The 13,092-nt window shown below is 32.9% G+C and overlaps 1 long non-coding RNA gene and 1 pseudogene across 1 annotated transcript; one reads left to right on the top strand and one right to left on the bottom strand.

Annotated features, from left to right (window-relative positions):
* Positions 1-261: 261 nt before the first annotated feature.
* LOC133690026 (uncharacterized) lies at positions 262-2,211 on the bottom strand. The gene is made up of 2 exons (XR_009841384.1): positions 2,017-2,211; positions 262-776 (listed from the first exon to the last, which is right to left on the bottom strand). It is a non-coding gene; the product is annotated as an uncharacterized LOC133690026 (long non-coding RNA).
* Positions 2,212-7,948: 5,737 nt separating this feature from the next.
* LOC133689417 (probable inactive receptor kinase At2g26730) lies at positions 7,949-9,239 on the top strand (annotated as a pseudogene).
* The last annotated feature ends 3,853 nt before the right edge of the window (positions 9,240-13,092 follow it).

A 13,092-nucleotide genomic window follows, 5' to 3' on the forward strand; every position in this document is an offset into this window, starting at 1 on the left:
ACAACCAGGTACAATAGTGCAGACAGACCACATTGCCAGATAAGCACACGCTACAGTCTTGAATTTCCAAGACTCTCTCAACATTAAATTCACAATCATTATAGATCCAAGAAATGTGCAAAATTCTAAAGCGAAAAAGGCATGAAAAAAGGAGGACGGCTGAAGCACGATTATCAGGACTAAAAACCCCTGAATTAAGCAAAGCCAAAAGGTCCACAGATTCACTTTGAGGCAACTTGAAAACCAAACAGAACCCCATAATTAGAAAACTCCAACATAGATAAAAACAAAATAAGATTATATCTCTTTCACTGGTATTTATCTTTACAAATTGATCATATGAGTTCAAATAAATAAATAAATAAATAAAATAGTCGTCAACAATGCAAAAAAACTTAGATTTTAATGCATTTGAATCAAACTCAACAAACTGTCAATAATTTGGCCAACTCGCTCCCTAAAAAGAGCAAAAACCAACAATCTTGCTCCCATTTAACGGGGGGAAAAAAGGGAATCATGTTAGTTCAAAGGTAACACAACTGTCCAGTCTTTATTTTTGGTGTTCTTGTGAAGAGTAAGGAGTTTTACAGAAGCTACCATTATAGAGCAGTGATTCACTTTCCTCCTTGTGAGAGCCTCACTTTTTGGCAAGTCAAGCATGCTTGAGGCAAAAATAGAAGCCAATCTACAGAGCGAGCATGTGAATTGTGGGAAGCAAACAAACACTTCCCACTCAGATTTGACTAAATCTTTGTAGCATAGTATTTCTCTCCCACCTACGAAAAAATCAATCAATCATCTCTGCACCTCACCTCAAGCATGCGAAGAGACACAGAAAGATCTTTATTTATATATGTTAAATTGAGAGGTGCCAAGTGGTGTAAATCATGCAAATATATGAGAAACGCTAAAAATTAACTAGAAACTAAATCAATCAAAGTGTTTATGATTTATTGAATGAGTGAAAATGAATTGTTTTATGTAATGCCACTATAAAAGTTTTAGTTTTTTTTTCTAATTCTAAAAAAAATTATAATATTAGTTTGATGATAAAATTATAATATTAATAATACAAGGACTTTTTAGTTATTAAGTAAAATATAACAATAATTTTTTAAATAATCAATGTTTTTTTTGTTGATTTTTTATTTGACACACTTTGCTATTTCATTTGATTATATACAACTAGGGGTGTTTAAAATAATCGATTAACTAAGAAAATCAAAGAAAAATTAACCAAAAAAACTGAACCAAAATGAAAAACCAATTAAACCGATTTAAAAAACCATAAATGTTAACAGGTCCAGTTCGATTTCAGTTTTAAACTTGAAACCAGATCAAACTGAAGCGGACCCATTAAATAATTAATTCCCAATCTAATTCTTAAAAAAATTATAATATTAGTTTATGATAAAATTATAATATTAATAATATAAGGACTTTTTAGTTATTAAGTAAAATATAACAATAATTTTTTAAATAATCAATGTTTTTTTTGTTGATTTTTTATTTGACACACTTTGCTACTTCGTTTGATTATATAAAACAATATGAACCCTTAGAATAAAAAATATAATTTTTATAATAACAGTGATAAAAAAAAAACTAAGGCTTAATATAATTAAGTTAAAAAAATAAAAATAAAAATAAAAAAGGGGTTTAAAGTACTGCTGGCCAGCGAGCAGAGACTGGTCTCTGTTTTCACTCGGTTATAATTTTTTATCTTTTTACCTGCCTTCAGCTTAGCCTCGTGATACTTTCTACAAAAACACCTCTCTCTCTCTCTCTCTCCCTCTCTCTCGCTGTCGTCCACACAGTCACACCAGCACCATCTACTACTACACTCAAACAGTCTTCTGTCATGGAATCTCACCGGAAAACCAACAAAAACCAAAAACAGAAACCACCCTTCTGTGTATAATTAGCAACTAATTCTATTTCTATTAATCTTGTTCCCAAAAACAAAAATAAAACACGTACAATCAATCAAATGGCATTGATTTTTTACTCTCTTACCGTTGTCATCTTTGTTTCCTTTCTGCTATTACCGAGCCATGGCCTGGTCAGCTCAGAGCCTGTACAAGACAAGCAAGCTCTCCTTGCCTTTCTTTCCCAAGTTCCTCACGAGAATCGTCTTCAATGGAAAGCGTCTCGCTCGGCCTGTACCTGCCATCCAGTCATCCAGACCGGATAGTTTAGAAATAATTGTCTGAATGACTGGATGTATCCATTGACTGTCTTGATTTCTTATTGCATAAAACATGTATATATACATGTACAATATTATTTCTAATTTTAGGATGGAATACTAAGAATAGAAATATACAAAAATCTTTTTTAAATTTATTTCTGATTTCTAGTTTTTTTTAATTTGTAATATTTGATTGTTAAATTAATTTATGTGAAAACTCCTCTTCAAGTTGGGGCAAAAATATCTCATATGCCCAACTTATTGAAAGAGTAATGAACACTTTACTCGATACTACTTTAATAAGTATATTTATCAGTTAATTCTCATATTTGACAAAAGAAAAAATCACAATCTTCTCATCAAGTTTCTACTTAATGAAATGTCTATCTATTTTCATGTGTTTAATTCGGTCATGTTGAACTGGATTATTGGTTATAGCAATTACAGCTTTGTCGTCACAGCACATTTTGATTTCAATATCTATAGGATATCTCAGCTCTTTAAGTAGCCCTTTTATCCATAATACCTCACATAATCCTTTGATCATCCCTCTAAATTTTGCTTTAACACTAGATAGACCAACTACCTTTTGCTTTTTATTTTTCCAGATTACCAAGTTTCCCCCAATAAAGATAAAGTATCTTGAAATATATTTTTTATCAGTCAGATTCTCAGTCCAGTCTGCATTAGTATAACCAATGAGGTTAAGATGATTATTCTTCGATAAGAGAATTTCTCTTCTCAGAGAAAATTTTATGTATCTAAGTACTCGCAATGTTGCCTCCATATGTACTTCACTTGGGTTGTGCATGAATTGACTAACTAGATTGACTATATATGCGATATCAAGACGTGTATATGATAGGTACATGAGTCTTTCTACTAATTTTTATATCGTTCTTTATTTGTGGGAACCTAATCCGGATATTTTGCTAAACAATGATTCTGTACGATTGGTGTATCCATAGGTTTGCAATCCAACATACTTATCTTAGCTAATAGGTCCAATGCATACTTCTTTTGTGATAGGAATATGCCCAGTTTTGATCTGTATACTTTAATGCCCAAAAAATACTTCAACCCACCAAGATCCTTCATTTCAAATTCACTTGCTAGATACTTTTGTAATTCTGAAATTCTTCTTCATCATTACCTGTGACTATCATGTCATCAATATCAATAATCAAAGCCACTAGTTTTCCACCGTTTATTTTAAAAAATAGTGTATGGTCCGAGTTTCTTTGGCTAAATCCATGCTTCTGCATTGCTATATTAAATCTTCCAAACCATGCCCTAAGAGATTGTTTTAGTCTATAAAGTGATTTTGTAAGCCTGTACTCCATATTTTCTATTCGTCCAGTAAAATTAGGGGGGGCATCCATATATACTTCCTCCTCTGGATCTCCATAAAAAAATGCATTATTTACATCAAACTGATGTAAAGGCCAATCCAAGTTTGCTGCAAATGATAGGAGTATCAGAATTGTGTTCAGTTTGGCTACTGGTGAGAAAGTTTCCTGATAATCTATGCCATATGTCTGCGTCAATCCTTTAGCCACCAGTCTCGCTTGTATCGTTCTATTATCTCATCTGCTTTATATTTGATAGTAAACACTCATTTACATCCAACTATCTTTTTTCTATCTGGCAATGTAGTTAGTTCCCAAGTATTATTATCATAGAGATTCTTCATTTTATCATAAAACAGTCATCTTCCAATGTTCATCTAGCATGGCTTCTTCAATGTTTCATGGAACCTGTTTCGAAGACACTTTTCCCATAAAGACATTTGCTACATTTGACATGTTATGGGTTGAGATAAAATTTGCAATGGAGTATCTGGACTTTCTTCCTTTTGTTTCTGGTGAGTACCGGTTTGGGGGTATCTTTGATTATACTTATGAGGTAAACTGTATTTCATAGAATCAGGTAATATAGGAGATTCAAGAGATCTTACCTCAATTTTAGTGTTAGGACTGTCCTCACGATTCTGATTTTGGTCGTCCTATATGTTGAAGAGGGGGTTATTCAATGTGGCTTGAGTATATAAATCAGTGTGATTAGTTTGTTCAGTAATCTTCAGTTATGTTTCAGCGTGTCCTTTAGTATGGTTAGAATGAACTCAATCCCATTTTTGCTGTTTATTTCTATTCTCCCCCTGAAGAACAAAAAGGGATGGTTCGTTGAAGAAATATTTAATCTCAAGAAAGGTTACATGTATAGTAACATAGAGTTTGCGTGTTAAAGGTAATGTATCATACCGTTTCAAAGTTTGTAGCAGTGTGAAAATTATATACTCGGGATAACATGTGGTTGAGAAGATAAATAGATGTACTCACGACATCATGCCAGAATTGTTGGGCATATGAGCAGCTCTTATAATTTTCCATACTGTCTCTAGTATGTGTCTATTTTTCCATTCAGCAATTTCATTATGTTGAGGAGTATGTGGACATGTAGTCTAATGTATGATGCCCTTACTATCACAAAATTGTCTAAACTCTTGAATAATATATTCACCTTCATTATTAAATCGAATAATTTAAATACCTATAGAGAACTGATTTGTACAAGGGTGACAAATTTCTAAAAAATTAATAAGACATCTTTCTTATGTTTCAAAACATAAACCCAAAAGACCCTTATATAGTCATCAATAAAAGTGACAAACCATCTAAAGTTTGCAGTAGTCGTAACAGGTATAGGACCTCATAAATTAGAGTGAATAATCTCAAATAATGCATTGCACTTATTATAACTAATGAGGTAAGTTGTTCGATGACTTTTACCTGGGATACAATCCTTGCATTTGAAACTAGAGAGTAATACATTTTTAAATAAAGTAGGGAATAAATATTGTAAATAGTTTAATGATGGATGTCCTAACCGATAATGCAATAAGCAAATGTCTTGTCCTTACCCTGTGATGATTGAGCATAATGAACTTTACCAAGGTCCAAATCATCCACATGATCTCTTAGTACCACGATAAAAAATCTTCTTCGTGAGAACATCCTGAAACAAACAAAATGAGGAGTACATTAGTACGCAACAATTTAAATCTTTTATTACTTGACCTACTGATAATAATTTAGTGGAGATTGAAGGAACAAAAAAAGTATTATGGAGAGTGAATATGGTTGATAATTCCATTGTTCCTTCCCTTGTTGTCAGATATATATATATCACCGTTAGCATTTGACATGGCCTATCATCGAGGAATTGACTTTTTTTAAAAGTCATTAGTATCATAGGTCATGTGATTTGTCGCCCCTGAGTCAATAATCCAATTATTTACATGTTCACCATGAAATACTAAGTTTGTGGAACCAATAGTACCTGGGTCTTAAGTTATAAACTGAGGTTGACTGTCCAGTGGCCTAAGTGTGTTTGAATTTGTATTGGTAACAAATGTTGTGTAGTTATCTCGCTCGTCTTTTTTCCCCTTAAGTTCATACCATCAGGATACTCGTGTAGCTGAAAACATGTATTTTTAGTGTGCTTATTTCTGCCACAATAAGTGCACCCACCCTTCTATGTTTTCATTCTAGCAAAAAATGGTCTGCTAGAATTCAGCTCATGTGGATCAGGCCTAGGCTGAATGGTTTGCTTATTAGATGATAATGAGTCAAAAAACTGTTTGGAGGAGTTGCCACTAGGTCTAGCCCGTTTATTTGGGCTTGTGAGAGTGAGACCCTTGAAATCAACCCAACCTTCATTAGCCTTCCTGCTGCTAACACCAGTCGTCATGATTTTTTCATTCTATAGCCCTAGGTTCCTTATTCTTCCCCTTCTCATCTCACCCTAGTTCCTATTTTTGCCTTTGTTACTAAATCGAAACTATCTCATTCTTCCTAAATCATCATGGTTCACTTGATGTTCTCTTTTCTTACTTGAGCGAAGGCTTGCTCGATCGATGACAGAAGAATCTGTTGAAGAATATCTCGGCGGGTTTGATCAATTGATCATCTAAACCATCTAATAAGGTATACATTCAATCTTCTTAATTAATTTGTTGTGTTTTTATATGTTCTCATCGCATGTCATAGGATTTGGGCGTATGTAGTCAATATCTCGCTAGAGAGTTTGTAAGCCGGTATGGTAGTCTTTTAGAGAACCACTCCCTTGTGTTGTTCAGCTGACTTTCCTTTTTAGATCATATACCTGGACATTATCTCCTCCATCAAAGTAGGTTGTGGAAATGGTGTCCCAAACACCTTTAGCTATAGGAAATCTGATAAAATTCCTAATTAAATATAGGTTTAGCGAATTGATAATCCAACCTTTAACAATGACATTTTTGTTCTCCATTTACTATATGTTAGGTTAGCAAGTGCTAACTATCTAATTTCATCGGTGATTAATTCAAGTTTGTAAACATAGTTTATAATTTTGGCCATTGAGTTTGATTTAAAGGATGGCTACTAGCAGCATGTCAAGATTTTGGGTAGAGTTGGTTTGAATGTCGGTTCTAGAATTTATGGTTGTAATATGGACATGGTTTGGTGGGTTTGGTTCTGTCATGTTTTAGGTTGTCTGTAATTTAATAGGAAGAAAAAAAGGGTTAAATTGTATTAGTTACTTTGATATCATGTCAACAATATCCAAATAGTTTAGAAATAATTAGTTGTATCAATTTAGGCTCCGTTTGTTTACTGGAAAGTAGTTTCTTTTTGGAAAGTGAATTACAGGAAATTGAATTCCGGAAAAGTGAATTATTTTCTGATGATTGGTAGTGTAATGGAAAATAAGTTGGAAAACACTTTCCAGTGTTTAGTTATGTCATGGAAAATGAGCTGGAAAATAACTTATTCATGTTTTATTTTTCTCAAGTTTATTAAAATAATGAGGAACAAATCTTACAAATTAAAAAGTTGAATGAGAATGAAATTGAAAAAAAAACAATTCATAAATTATCTCAAATAAAATAAATAATAATCAAAATAATAGAGATCAAATCTAAAAATAAAACAAATAAAAGATGAAGAAATTAAAATAATAATAATTAATATTTCATAAATTATTTCAAATAAAATAAGTAAGAATCAAAAGAATGAGGATCAAATTTGATAGATAAAAAATTTCAATAAAAAATGATAAATGAAAAGCAAATAACAATTATAAAAATAAGAACCAAAGTTAATATAAAAATTAAATCTTAAGAGATGAAATTGAAAAATAACTATTTAAAACAAAATATATATAGCAATCAAAAGTTTGAGGACCAAATTTGATATAATCAGCAAATAATGATATTTCTAAATTTTTTACAATTTCCGGAAAGTGTTTTCTGCTCAAATTTTTCAGGAAAACACTTTCCTGAAAACCAAGCTAAATTTTCTGTTGACCGAAAAATATTTTCTGTTGACCAACTTTTTTAATGATAAATAAACATAAAAAAAATTTAAAAGTAATTTTTAAAAAATCATTTTTCGAGAAACAAACATAAACTTAGTATCTTGATTTCTTTTTTTTATTATTATTATCATGGGTGTCCGGGCCAGCTTGCGCGCACCTCGACTAATCTCACGGGCCCTGAAGTTAACGACCATGTAAGCCTTCAGTGGCCATCATATAAGCAGCCATAGGGTTTGAACCTGAGATCTAAGAGGAAGCAAACTCCTTAGTCCCAAGCTCTTACCACTAGGCCACCACCTAGATGGTTAGTATCTTGATTTCTAATTGTATAGAATGTGTATACATTGTACAATAATAGTCCTGTTTAAGAATGTAAACTAATAATAAAAATATACAAAGATGGTTAAATTAGTTCATGTCAACCGTACCTGGGTCAGGATCGAGTGAGATGCTAACCAATCTTTCGTGTAAACTCTCCGGCTTCCGGATGCTGGCCTCGTAGGCTCCATTCCATCAGATACACTAGGCAGACTGAGTTAGCTCCAAGTTTTGAGTCTTCGCTCAAACCATCTCTCCGGTGAGATCCCCTCTGACTTCTCTAATTTGACCCTCCTCCGAAGTCTGTACGTCCAAAACAATGAGTTAACAAGTGATTTTCCTCCGAGTTTAACATGTTTGACTCGGTTAGCCCGTCATGATCTCTCGTCAAACAACTTCACCGGTTCAATCCCATTTTCTGTCAAGAATTTGACCCACTTGACAGGGCTTTTTTTTGGAGACCAACCAATTCTCGGGTAACTACCGAGCTTAAACCCACTAAATTTGACAGATTTTAATGTTTCCAACAACAATTTGAACGGTTCAATTCCTCAAGTTTTAGCCAAGTTCCCAACATCATCTTTTGCTGGGAATTTAGAACTTTGCGGTCGCCCATTACCGCCCTGCATCCCATTTTTCCCATCACCAGCTCCATCCCCATCCAAAATCCCACCTGGGCTTCCATCAGCACATAAGAAGTCCAAGAAACTTTCCACGGCTGCCATTGTTCTAATTGCAGTGGGCTCTGCTTTGGTTGCCATGTTACTATTGCTCCTTTTGCTTTTCTGTCTCCGGAGGGGACAACGAAGTGAGCCGTCAAGATCTCCAAAGCCAACAGCCGCAGCACGCGCTGTGGGTGCGGAGGCAGGGATATCATCATCAAAGGATGAAATCACTGGTGGGTCAGCAGAGGCTGAGAGGAACAAGCTGGTGTTTTTCGAAGGAGGGATATATAGCTTCGATTTGGAGGATTTATTGAGGGCTTCTGTAGAGGTTTTGGGTAAAGGAAGTGTTGGGACTTCATATAAGGCTGTCTTGGAGGAAGGGACTACTGCGGTTGTGAAGAGGTTGAAAGATGTGGTGGTTTCTAAAAAGAGAGTTCGAGATTCAAATGGAGGTTTTGGGAAAGATTAATAAGAATGATAATGTGGTTCCATTAAGAGCTTTTTATGAATCAAAAGATGAGAATTTGCTTGTTTCTGATTTCATGCCTGCCGGTAGCTTGTCTGCTCTTCTTCACGGTATCATGCTTTCTGGCTTCCTTCTCCATTTCTTTTTGCTTTTTCTGTGGTGGCGGTGGTGGTAGTTTACTGTTGCCTAGATTTATTATTTTATTTTTCAAAACCAGAGAGGGAATTAAGGACTTCAAAAATGGATCTCGTAATGCTGCGTGATCTTATTGGTCTGTTGCAGTCATTGAAATTGCAAGGTAATAATAGCAAGTAGCATTCTTTTATTTTTAAAAATTGAAATTAATAAATTATTAATTGTTTTCTGAATATATTAACTGGTATTTTTTTTTCTTAATACAAAAAAAAAACATTCCTTATGAGTGTTATAATTAATTCATTATGAGTGTTTAATGCGATCTGTTTAAATTAAATTATTCGCTTAATTAAGGGGCAATTTCTTTAGCAGCGGATGATGCGCAGATGGTTCCATGTTCAGTTCTAAAACCGGTGCCTTTTTTCTTCATTGAAGGGGGAAAAAAAAACAGAAGGCTATAAATAAAATAAACCAAACAAACATTCTTGGAGTGCAAACTACAAGGGCTAGCGCGTGTCTTGGTTGTTGTTTTTGTCTGTTTTTTAATTTAAATTTTAAACACTGCACTGAAAGATTGTTTGAAAATGTTTTATCAATTATTTTTTAAAATAATTTTTATTTAATAATAATATAAAAATAATATTTTTTATTTTTAAAAAATATATTTTTAATATCAGTATATCAAAATAATTTCTAAAACTATTGATACACATCCACCCAATTTTGTGACTCTCATGTAGCTATTATTAGGTATGACAATCTTACCCAAACCTGATGGATACCAATCTAAATTGACCCAAATAAATTTGATTTTTTTTTTCAATTTAGTTTTGATAATACCTGAAATAAATAGAGTTTGGATATTGAATTGTCTAACCTAAAATGGCTATGCTACTACACTTCTAGTGACCCAAATGCTGATATTACTTTCCCCTTGATATCTTCATTTGGTTTTTTTATGTTTGAGAGTATGGTAACGGTTGTTTTTGAAAATATTTTTCACTCAGAAATGCATCAAAATAATTTTTTTATTTTAAAAAATTATTTTTGATATTAACACATTAAAATAATTTAAAAAACATAAAAAAATATTAATTTGAAGCAAAACAAATAAAAAAATTAATTTTTTAAAACACTTTTAAAATACAAAAATAAATAGTCCCTTGAAAAGCAGCACCAAGTCAACAATAACACTAGCAAAATAGTTATCTGTTTCTGTTTTTGCGTTTGTTGTCGTGCTTTTACTTTACAACTGACATTATTAGTTTGGCCCTTTTCAATTTGTTCTCCACCAGAGCTGTTATGGCCTACTTGTTCATCTTTTGCAGATCTTTTTCTTTGTGGTTAATTATCCTTCTTGCGTTTGAAGTGTTCATCATCTTCTAGATATTTCATTATGCCTTTCATTTTACAAAATATGGTGGCCTTCTCAACTGATACATGTATTTATAAGGAAATGCTTTTCTTTCTTTCTTTTTTTGCCTCATTTTTTATTTTTTTACAATAATGTCAGTATAATTCATAAAAAAGAATGAAAAGAATCTGTTGATTAATTAATTATTTTATAGATATTCAACAATGAATACCCGACGGATATCTAACAAATACCTGAAACTCGATTGGGTTGGGGTTGATTTATGCCCGATCAGATTCGGGATCAGGTATAAAATTTATAATTAGGTTCTATGGCTCTCATTATAATCCTTAATTGCCTTCAACCACATTATTACAGTCAGTTTTGGTTGGCATGTAGTATTAGTTAAAGGGGAAGGGCAATGCTAGATCTAAATAAGATTGTTCAATTGGGAAAAATATAAGAAAAAAGAAAACCTTCCATGAATGATAACTAACCACGTAAAAAGTTGGAGGGTTGATTTTGCTCAAATTTCAGATTTCTTCTCTTGAATTTAGTGAACTTCTTTTGTATGTCATTAGTATTCACTAGAATTAGATTTCTTTTTCTAAGCCAGAGCTTCTGGCACGCCTATTCTTGAATTCGTATAATTTTTTCCAATAGTACACTCTAGTTATGTAGAATTGTAGTAGTCTCTTTTTTTGTTTTTCCATGGTGATAATGTTTTAAAATATAATATACTAAGGAATGATGTTTTTATCTGGTTACGTAGAATTAAAATAGTCTTTTTTGCTTTATTTTTAGTTTTTATTTTATTTTTTCATGGTGATGATATTTCAAAATCTAATATAATAAGAAATAGTAAGTAATAATATGTTCACGTCAATATTCATTTCTCCAAAGTTTATGAAATTAATAGCTAGTGGTAGAAAATCTAATATCAACAAAACAATATTTTTGATAGAGTTTAAAGACCCTCAAATAATAAAATCAGTGATTTTTAATAAGAAATTGCAATAAATAAGAGAATGAAGTTTGAATTTTAAAAATAAGAGTATTTGTTTTTGTTTATGTATGATCAATACTTTGATAATAAAAAGGATGAATACTTAGATAATAGAAAAATATGAACCATTTTATTTAAGTGGTTCAAAAGATATGTATATAGCCCTTAAACCTTGTCATATTGCATGAATATAGGGGTTGTAGTGCCATTTTTTCCTGATAGCATTAATGAGAGATAAATATCTACATTAATGAAAGATAAATATCTCTTACACAATTTTAATATTAATGAAAATATAATAGATTTTTAGGAGACATTTATACATCTAGAGGTGTAGGGAGATGATTACTCTTGATTTTTAATATTTTATGTTACCAACTATAAGAATAAACAAACAAAATCTTACAACCTAACATGAAACCCATAATGATTGTTAGTTTCATATGCATTTGGACCTGAAATGATCTGAAATCCAAGGTGACAAGTCTTACAACTCGTTAGATCCATATATATCTAGGTTCAACATATAGTTGAATTCAAAGATGTTGTACCTAACAGCTTATCATATATACGCGTAGCTAAACTTAAGGATATTGTGTTTGACCCGCTTGTACTTGTACAGCCCGCAAAGTTACCTTCAAATCTGATGCGTATAGTTTTGGTGGTTGCTACTTGAACTCCTAACAGGCAAAGCACCCAATCAAGCCTCGTTAGGCGAAGAAGGTATTGATTTACCTAGGTGGGTCCAGTCAGTGGTCCGAGAGGAATGGACTGCTGAGGTTCTTGCCATGGAGTTGATGAGATACCATAACATTGAGGAGGAAATGGTGCAGCTGTTGCAAATAGCAATGACTTGTGTTTCATGATCTGTGCCTGATCAAAGACCAGCAATGCAATAGTTTGTAAGGATGATTGAAGACATGAACAAGGAAGACCAAGGTGATGGGTTACGACAATTGTCTAATGATCCATCTAAAGGATCAGACGGCCACACTCCTCCACCAGAGTCCAAGACCACCGGGTGTTGTCACAACACTTCTTGAAAGAGGCAAGGAAAATACATGTGCTGAAAGGCCTCATGTAACAATGTGCACTAAGTGCGTAAATATCAGTGATAAAGTGCGCCTTTGATAGGGCGGTCTAGGATGCTCAATATGTGTTTTCTTCGCTTTTTTTTTTTTTGTTTATTTTATTTCAATTTTTTCTCCTTGTTCGTTTAGGGAGTCAATGATAAGGAGCCAGGGTGGGTAACAGGCTGGCCGACTTTTCACTCTTCTTTCTGACAGTATGAAGAGTTATTCTGTAACCTGCTATCAAAAATTCTGCTCAATCCAACATTAATCAACTGCCTATCAAAGTTTGAACATAAATTGTTCAACCTTCTTTCTTTTTCTCTTTGTATATGTCAGCTATCACCACCACAACTAAAAAAAAAAGCCAAAGTTTATGGCAAAAAGAGTAAGACCAAACCCAACAACTTAAAACTCAGGTCATTAGAGAGTTTTTGGACTATTTGTGCATAACCATATCCAAAGTGATTGTAGTCCTGTTTTCAACTAGGCAACGTTCTCCTTTTTTGGAACTATTGACAACACTTCA

Source organism: Populus nigra, chromosome 3 (assembly GCF_951802175.1).
Source record: "Populus nigra chromosome 3, ddPopNigr1.1, whole genome shotgun sequence".
NCBI classification, from domain to species: Eukaryota; Viridiplantae; Streptophyta; class Magnoliopsida; order Malpighiales; family Salicaceae; genus Populus; species Populus nigra.